The sequence below is a fragment of the Diceros bicornis genome, chromosome 7 (assembly GCF_020826845.1).
Source record: "Diceros bicornis minor isolate mBicDic1 chromosome 7, mDicBic1.mat.cur, whole genome shotgun sequence".
NCBI lineage: Eukaryota > Metazoa > Chordata > Mammalia > Perissodactyla > Rhinocerotidae > Diceros > Diceros bicornis.
The window spans coordinates 49,857,025-49,865,901 of NC_080746.1; the positions used below are offsets into that span (position 1 = coordinate 49,857,025).

At 38.7% G+C, this 8,877-nt stretch overlaps 1 pseudogene; it reads right to left on the reverse strand.

Annotated features, from left to right (window-relative positions):
* Window positions 1-3,021: 3,021 nt before the first annotated feature.
* Window positions 3,022-3,378, reverse strand: LOC131409002 (dual specificity protein phosphatase 23-like; annotated as a pseudogene).
* Window positions 3,379-8,877: the final 5,499 nt, after the last annotated feature.

The following is an 8,877-nucleotide window of genomic DNA, read 5'->3' on the forward strand; positions in this document are numbered from 1 at the left end:
TTAACTCTCAGAGTTTTCTGCATTGAGCCTCCAGCAATTCATTAATTACAGCTCAGGTTTTCCTATCCCGACACTGGTTCCTGAGGCAATTTCTGCTCATGACTCTCTGCTCTGATAAGTGACAATTCCCTCTATTCGCCTGTCTGTCTTTCCAATCTTGGGAGCAGTAGTTTATCCCATGTCCTCCTCTCTCTCATGGGTCTAGCAAGAGTTGTTGATTTTTCAGTCTGTTTAGCTTTATACTTGTTCTTAGGATGGAGTGGCGACTTCTAACCTCCTTACATTCAGAACTGGAAACCAATAACCAGCATTTCATTTTAAGAAGTGGAGAAATGTGTTCTACTTGCCGTGATGAATGAATACCCACATATCCAGGGACTCAGGATTTTTTCTCTTGATTTTCCATTTTATACTTTAAAAACTTACATATGAAGTTTAGTTTGTGATTTGTCTAGCTCTGTCAATAAAATGTAGAACAGGGATTCATTTCTTCATTTTTCCTGTTTATCATAGGCTTCGTTAAAGGAAAATATATAAAATAATTGCAGTTAAATAACAACTAACACTAATATGCAAAAGAACACATAAAAATTCTTACATGTAGATCTTATTAGCTATTATTGTTTTTTATTGATAAATAACAAAACCAAAGTATGATACTGACCTGCCACCCAGGCAACAAAATCCTAACTGCAATTTTCACTTGAGGTTAACCTTTTTCAGAAGCGTATCATTAATCACATCCAAAGGGATTCTTTTACAGGACTTAAAAAAAATAATCAAATGGAGCTTGACTGGGTATATAAAAAGTGATGAATTATGACAGTTGTAGGAATAATTTTGTAAGCGAGTTGGGGGTTGGAGTAAAGAAGCAATGCTAATTTACTTGATTGTAAACATGTGCATGTGAAGTAAACATCAGATTATGTATTGTATACAATGGTATAAACATAGCATGGTTCTATGATTTAATTCAACTCATTCGTCACTAAGGAATGGGTGAAATCCTTTGTTAGTGTGGCTATGGCAATTGTAAAATAGTTGGTTTATTTATTTTTTTTTTGGTGAGGAAGATTAGCCCTGAGCTAACATCTGTTGGCAATCCTCCTCTTTCTGCTGAGGAAGATTGGCCCTGGGCTAACATCCGTGCCCATCTTCCTCTACTGTATATGTGGGATGCCTGCCACAGTGTGGCTTGATAAGCGGCGCCTAGGTCCTCTCCTGGGATGCAAACCTGCAAACCCTGGGCCACAGAAGCAGAGAATGCGAACTTAACTACTACACCACCGGGCCGGCCCCAAATAGTATTTTTTTTTGTTTACTGCTGTTTTCCCCAGTTTGGGGGCCCTAGCTAGAGGCTGGTCAGTTCCCTTTCTCGAGCAGCTGATTCAGTCCACACCTTAACATTTCCCTTGTCAGAGCTGGAACTGTCACTACCAGGGAACACTATGCCCCAGCCCTGGTTGCCCCAGGGTCAGGTTCCAGACAACTAGGGACAGTTCCTATGTCCCTGAGCCCTGAGATTATTCAAATTAGCCAGTCCACAGGGAGCCTGTGAAACCCAACTAGCCCCACCCAATTTGCCGTACATAAGCTCTCCCCTACAGCTGAACATGCTATTACCCTGTCCCCAGGTACAACTTCCTGTGTGGCCCTGCCTAACAACCTTCTCTTGTTTGGAGCTCTAAGTACTAAACAGTTCTACCTTTCATTTAGCCAAGTGTCATTGTGTTGTGTCCCACCATCAAAGGAAAACCTTTAAATCTTATAAAATAGAAAATCGCAGACTTTACACTCTCTATCAGCCTATTCATCTGTCAAATGTGCTCTGCACTTCATCTATGTTCATGGAGGTATTCACTTCCTTTATTCATTCATTGAGGACAAACTCTGATAAATATGCCGGTGTACAATCTATAGTGTGAGCAAGAAGCTTCAGGTGAAGAGCAGTAGGGGATGGGGCCGAGAAATTTCAGAAAGGGAAAAATAAAAAAGAACTTTATATTATACTAACGTCCAGAATTTGGACTTTAACCAGGAGGCAATAAAGAGTTGTAAACAGACCCCAATTGATAAGATTTGCTGACAACCAACTGGGGAGAGATGGAACATAAGTTGAGTTAGTTACCTGTGTGGCAATGTTTACTTAAATCTTTTTTTACTTTCTTTCTAGTGGACGTGAACTGCAGGATTCTGTCTCCTGATCTAATTTAAAGTAAGAAGACTTATAGATCAAAAAGTTTACGCACCGGACATTCAGCCAACTCTGGTAACTGAATTCTTCACTCCCAGTTTACCCTGGAGTTGTTGGAGGGAAAGGTCTGATATTTTGACAAGGCTGGAAAGATCTAAAGCTGTTTGTAGAAATGCAAGAGAGAACGCTGTTGCTATCAGAATGGAGACATAGCCACTGTCAGTGGGCTCAGACCTCAGACTGTGCTCTTCATTCTAGTGCTCAACAGAGAGCAACACTTAATTAGGAGAGAATCTTGTCAAGGCCTCCTGCTCTTAGCCTTAAGTTGATAATATTGACAGCACCTTTGTCCACTCTGGGTGAAAATGTAATGTTGTCTACATTTTCCTATCAAATATAAACTTTTGTTCATTAAGAATTTATTTTATGTTGATTATATGTTGAAATGCCAATATTTTTGACTCACTGGGTTAAACTGTATTATCAAAATGAATTTCTCCTGCTTCTTTATCTTTTTTAAATGTGGCTGCTAGAAACTGAAAATTACATACGTGGCTCCCTTATATTTGCACAGAGCATTGCTCTAGAGACTGCTCAATAGCCTCTGACTTCAACTCCCACTTCTCCCAAGTCTGGCCCCCCTTTCTCCTTCTCAGCTTAACAATATTAACTTTGATGCCTCTCCTCAAGTTCGATTCACGCTGCTGGGTCCTTTCTTTACTCCTCCCACTTACCAGCCAGCCCCTCTCCCCTTGTCTTGCTGTCTTTCTGGCACCGGTTGTCTCCCGGCCCTAGGGTTTTCCCCCAATCTCTCTCCCAGAGCCCAGCTAAATTATTCCAGGCCCTGACCTCCCCAGGTCGGTCCGCCCCTCCGTGTCCCAGCTGACCCCTTCCTCCCTCTGCTGATAATGCCCGCTGACCTCTCCGTGGGCGTTGGCCTCTTCCAGGGTCAGCACGAAGTGGTTGATCTGCTCTGAGTGGCGAACAGAAGTCTGGGGTGTGCAGTCGGTGCAGGGTGAGGCGGGGGCAGCTGTCGCTGTATGGGAGCCGCGCTCCGTCAGGGACATCAGGTGCCTCACGCCGGGGTCCAGCAGGAACTGATGGTATGCTGGGAGCCCTGGCAGCGCCAGCCCCGCCTGCTGGCCCCGGAGCACGCAGGAGAAGTTGGGGAGCTGCAGACCCATGGCTAGCACTCTCCACTATAAACTTTAATTGAAGCAAATTCAAATATTGTGATGAAAGTCAAGACTAATTTGCGTTAAAAATGGTAATATTTCATTCTCTCAGTATTTTCTTCCCCAAGAAATGTAATTTCAAAGACAAAGAATGTATTATCTATGAAATTGCAACTTTGGGCTCAGATTTAAAAAAAACATTCTTAAATTACTTACCTTCCTTGAACTCTTACTCTAATTAGAAGAACAAATGACCAGGTTATAAAATGAGTGTTTTTCATGAATTTTGTAGTTATCTTTTACTGAAGAACAAAATTATCAAATGAGTTTATTGGCATAGTATATCATATTTTAGGAAATATTATAAGATACTTTAGAATTAACATCTATTTCTTTACTTTGATGGTAAATCAAAAGTTAAGATAGATTACTAGTCTGTGGCTACGGTGCAAGAATGCATTAACAACAGAAAAGGTTAATAACTATTATGCACATTTTAAGTCAGACAGTGTGATATATCACTGAATTCTCACAATTATCTTTCAGGTAGGTGTTCTTATTTAGCCCTTTTTGTAGATTAAAAAATTGAGGCATGGGGAAGTTTTAGGTAATATGTTTAAGATACAAAACTAGAAAGCACTGCAAGCTAAGTTTTGAAAGCACATTTTTTGATTTCAGAGTCTACCACTTAATCACTGTGATCGCCCTTAACCATTCACAAATAGTTTCATCAGTTTCCTAGAGCACAGAATTGCTCTTTTCCCACCCATTTAAATTAGGCCCAGCCATGTGACTTTTTTTAGCCGAGGAAATGTAAGCAGCTGTGGCATGTGTCACTTTAGATTGAAAACTTAAAGTTAGTCTGTTCCTTGTAGCATATCCTTCCCATTTTTACAGTGATCTAGGAAGCAAACGTTAAAATTAAGCTTCTGTCAACTATTACTTGAGTGACTATAATGGCTCATGTTGGACAGGTAGCAGGGATGAGTGATTAAATTTTGCTGCAATAAGCCTCTGAAATCGTAAAGTTGTTACTTCCACATGGCCTTGTCTGTCTCCACTGACAAAACAGTGCTGCAACATGTTTCTGTTATAATAATAGAAGCTACTAGGAGAAATACTTAGGAAGTCTGGCAGGAGAACAAGTGAAAGTGGCTCCCCAAGGGGCAAAGAGAAAGACAGCACAAAGGAGTCTTGAGAAGATGGGAAATAAGAAAAAGATAAAGCAATTGCCAACAAAATAAACTGTGTTCCACTCTAACCTACTAAAATCAGCAGAGATGCAGGGATCTGAAATCAAGTCAAGTGACTGGAGTAGGCAGCTGATGAGGATTACAGTGTCCATGGGATTCTAGAAGGTGGCTGACAGATCATAATTATATAGGATGAATCTGAAATAATTTTGTGCCCAGCTCTGATCTCGGCTATATGTTAAACATGTAGTTTCTTTCTGTGTAGGAAAAAAATAAAGCATTAGGATTTACAAGTGAAGTTAATGGGTTTATGAATAAAGTTTACTCAGAGATTTTAAATTTCTTTATGGCATTTAGACATTAACCAAACTAGTGTTTGGTATGTGTGTGTCCATATGGGTCTATATATTTACCTAACATTTTAAAAGGTAACTAAGTAAAAGTTGCTTATCCTAAACTTCAGATATTCCCAGAAGTGTTAGTGAAGGAAGATTTGGATATTGCGATCTGACAGTTTCATGAAATTAGTCACCTGGAGAATTCATACAACGAATGCATTCAAGTGTTACCAAGTTTAACAAGAAAATGCACCTAAAGAGAGGATATTCACAGACAAATGTAGTGTGTGTTTAAACATCAGATTAGATTGATTTTGCAAGTAGATTGTTGAGAAATCATTGGGAACATGTCACAATGAACACACTTTTGTCATTAAGATGGCCTTCCTAATAGGTGACTTAGATAAACAAGACAGCTGATTGATTTATCTAGGGAAAAAATTGAGCATGTGAAAGAATGGAAAAACAAAGGTAGAACTGACTTTTGATTCTGACTTGAGAACAACTTAGTAAAACTAAAAATGTTTTGATAAAACTTTCCAAATTCAAAAGAAATTTAAAATTAGAAAAATGAAAAGGCTCCATCCAGGAGTAGATTGGTCTCAGCTAGCAGATGACCATAGTAATTCATGTATGCCTAACTGGAATACACCTTCTCTATCCGTGAGGGTAACTCTGATCAACTCAACTTCATAGGTAACATGGTTGTGGTGAGATGTTAGCAGAATGGTTCTGAGAAATACCTTTGAGGTAAACTCAACATGATACAGTATTCAATTAGAAGTGAGTCATAATAAAGTTTCAGAAGTTCATGATTACTCCAAGATTTGTAAAATAGAATATCCTGTGTGGCACTAATTGAGATGAGAAAGGTAGGATCAGGGAAGATGTGAAACTAAAGAGGCAAGTTATCTGTCCCTCACCAACATATAATGGTAAAGGAGGCATAGAATAACTACTATGAATATTCCTGGTCAAAACAAGAAAACACAAAGGAGTCACTAGTTCAAAATAATTTTAAAATTCAGCCATGAAAATGTTAGAAGGTCCTTGACTAGGTCACAAGGCCTCAGAATAATTCTCTGTGGTTCCTTTCTCTACTCTGTGGGATCTTTGATTAAAATTGATAAACATTCTACCTTAGCCTGTGATGTTCTCTTTTTAATGCAGCAGTATTGCTATAAATGCTATTTTTTCTACACCTTTAAATGCCATTTGTATTCATCAACCATAGCATCTCTTCTGCCAGTATTCCCTTCCAGTTCACCTGAGGTGAAAAATCTCAATGATACCACTTCTGGAACATGCCAAGACTTATCAATACTCTCCTTACTCCCAACAATGGGGCTTTATTGCCATCCATCCAGTAAGTGATCCAAATCTATGTTCTCTTCCTAGGATTGAAGACTCCCAGATTGGGTCTCTAGTAGTAGAATCTGAGAGAGTTTTCTTGTGCTTTATTAGGGAGTGTCTCAGCAGAAATCATTAAGGAAGTGAGGGAGGGAAGATACGGGAGGCAAAGAAACAAAGCAGGAAGGTCTGCAACATATATTGCACCACAGAGGTTTCTGTTGGTTTGTTTTTGTTTTATTTTGTTTTTCTTAGAGGAGAAAAAGAAGTATTTTTTTTTTTGTACCCTCAATCTGGCTGATCATTGGCTGTGGTTAAGGAGGGTTGTGAGGCATAATCTTCCAGACACCTCCAAGCAAGACATCACCTGCAACTCAAGGGTAGTGCTCTAGAGAACTTGCTGGTGTGAGCTGCAACTTCTCCAGTTGCAGATGTGTAAATAGTATGGGGCACCGACGGTAGTGTCTGCCACATGACAGAGGCATCCTAATTGATGTAACCTCAAAATTATAATAAATTCTCATCTCTTCCCATCATAACAATTTCCTTTCTGATGCAACTGTAATCCTTCATAGTTATGTTTTTTGAGTTAAGGATAGAATGTATCATTACTTTTCCTGAGATATATAATTTTTTCCTCTAATACACAAAGTGGGAAGTTGTAAGTTGTTGGTTTCCAAGGCCAAACCTCAAAAGTCCTAAACATATATATTTCAGACAGGAGAAAATACACTTCCTAATTTTCATATTGCTAGTCTTATGACTACTGTAAATCCCAGGTCTGAAGATTTGTTTATTTAACAGAGATATTTTAACTGAATCAGTTAGGAAGGAAGTATCAGAGGAAAATCATTGTGGAGATATCTGGTCACTCAAAACCATCTCTCCTTGAATAGGTCAGGAAGGAATTGAGAGAGGAGTGACACGTTTAAAATAATCTGCCTGATTATTTCAAATTCTGTTGTATTCATTTTCAACTTTATTATTATTGAAACTGTAGTGCAATAGTAGGCAGTGTACAGATATTAAAGGAAGTGACTCGCAAAAATGAGATCATAGTGTCATTATCCCTACTAAACATGTCGAGGAGGAGTGGGACAGAGTTTAGTTCTAGCAGGAAACTCGTGTCTGGCATGCTTGATGGGGTGTGTGTAAAGATGTGCAGCACACTAACTAGATCAACATAGTGAGGGTTACAGGATTACCTCTCCATAGACTAAGAGAGAACGAACTGTTTCACACTTGTTCAAACTGTTGTATGTTTAGTACCTGGAGTGATGTTTCACACATAGAATCTTTACTTGAAATAAATGAGCAGATGGAACGTGGATCCCCTGAGTTCTATGGGACACCACGTCTGTGACATCAGGAGAAATTCCAGATCCTCTTTCAAGTTCCCTCTACCTCTTAAATGCCTCCTTGCTTGGTCAAGGAAGGGAAAGTGGAAGGAACCAACATTTTTTCCCATGCATGGTCTGAGAAAAACAATGTGCTCCACCCTTTATATATGTAATTTTATTTAATTTTCAGAACAATCCTGTAAGATAAATACTGTAATTTCTATTATAAAGATGAAGAACTGAATCCCAGAAACACAGGATGGAGAAAAGAGTGGCTCTCAATTACTGTGTCTATTTTTCCATGGGGTTTGCTAATGCATAATTTTCATAGATTATTCTAAGAGTCTGTTATGAAAAGAGGAGTGGAATGCTGATACTGTCATTCTCACATGAAATGAGTCTTTTACATAAAAGTGAAGATGAATCCTCTTATACTAAAATCCATGCTAGGGCAAGCAAGAAAATAAAAGACATCTAGTTTATTTGAATGCATTCACACACACACGCTATATTTCAAACTCAGATGTATCAGCCGTGGAAATAGGTTCTGGCATATGGCTAGAGCTTAAAAGAATTTGTACAGCAAGAAAAAAACTTCTTGGGCAACAGGCCAACCTAAATTTTAATATACTGAGTTTTCTTCTCTAGAGAATCAGTGTTGCTAGGTGGCACACTGAATTGTGTGTTCCAAGCATATGCTTGTATTTCCTACACCTGCTGATATGGGGAGATATAGGGAGGAAAGACTGCAAGAAGTTTCAGAATGAGAGATAGATAACATTGGCAAATATGACCTAAAAATCATGATGAATATGATTTTTGTAAATGACATACAACTTTGGAATTATGATTGTAATACCCATGAAAGTAGCACTAGATTCAGACACAATACAGAGAAGATTTCCCAGAAAATTCAGAAAGGTCTGGTATAACATGAGATAATCTTGGTTAAGGTCCTGTCTTTCAGAGGGACTGTATAACTGGTCTTCTCTCTGTATACCAGACTCTTCCCTCTAATGTTTAGGAAGGGCTCATTTGTGTATAGCTGTATAAATAAAACTTGGAGAAGTTCCTAAGTTAGAGTTTTATGAAGATAAGCAATGAGTATACTAAGAGTGGCTGAACCCTCCCTATGAATGAAGAAATGAGTACAATTTATTATGCATGTGTTCATAAATGAAATATAAGATGTGTGGTGGGTTCTGACATAGTCCGCATTATCTTCTCTGTGAAGAGCTAAGAATTCTTAACTATTGGTGAGTATATAGTCTGGGTGTGAGTGCATTC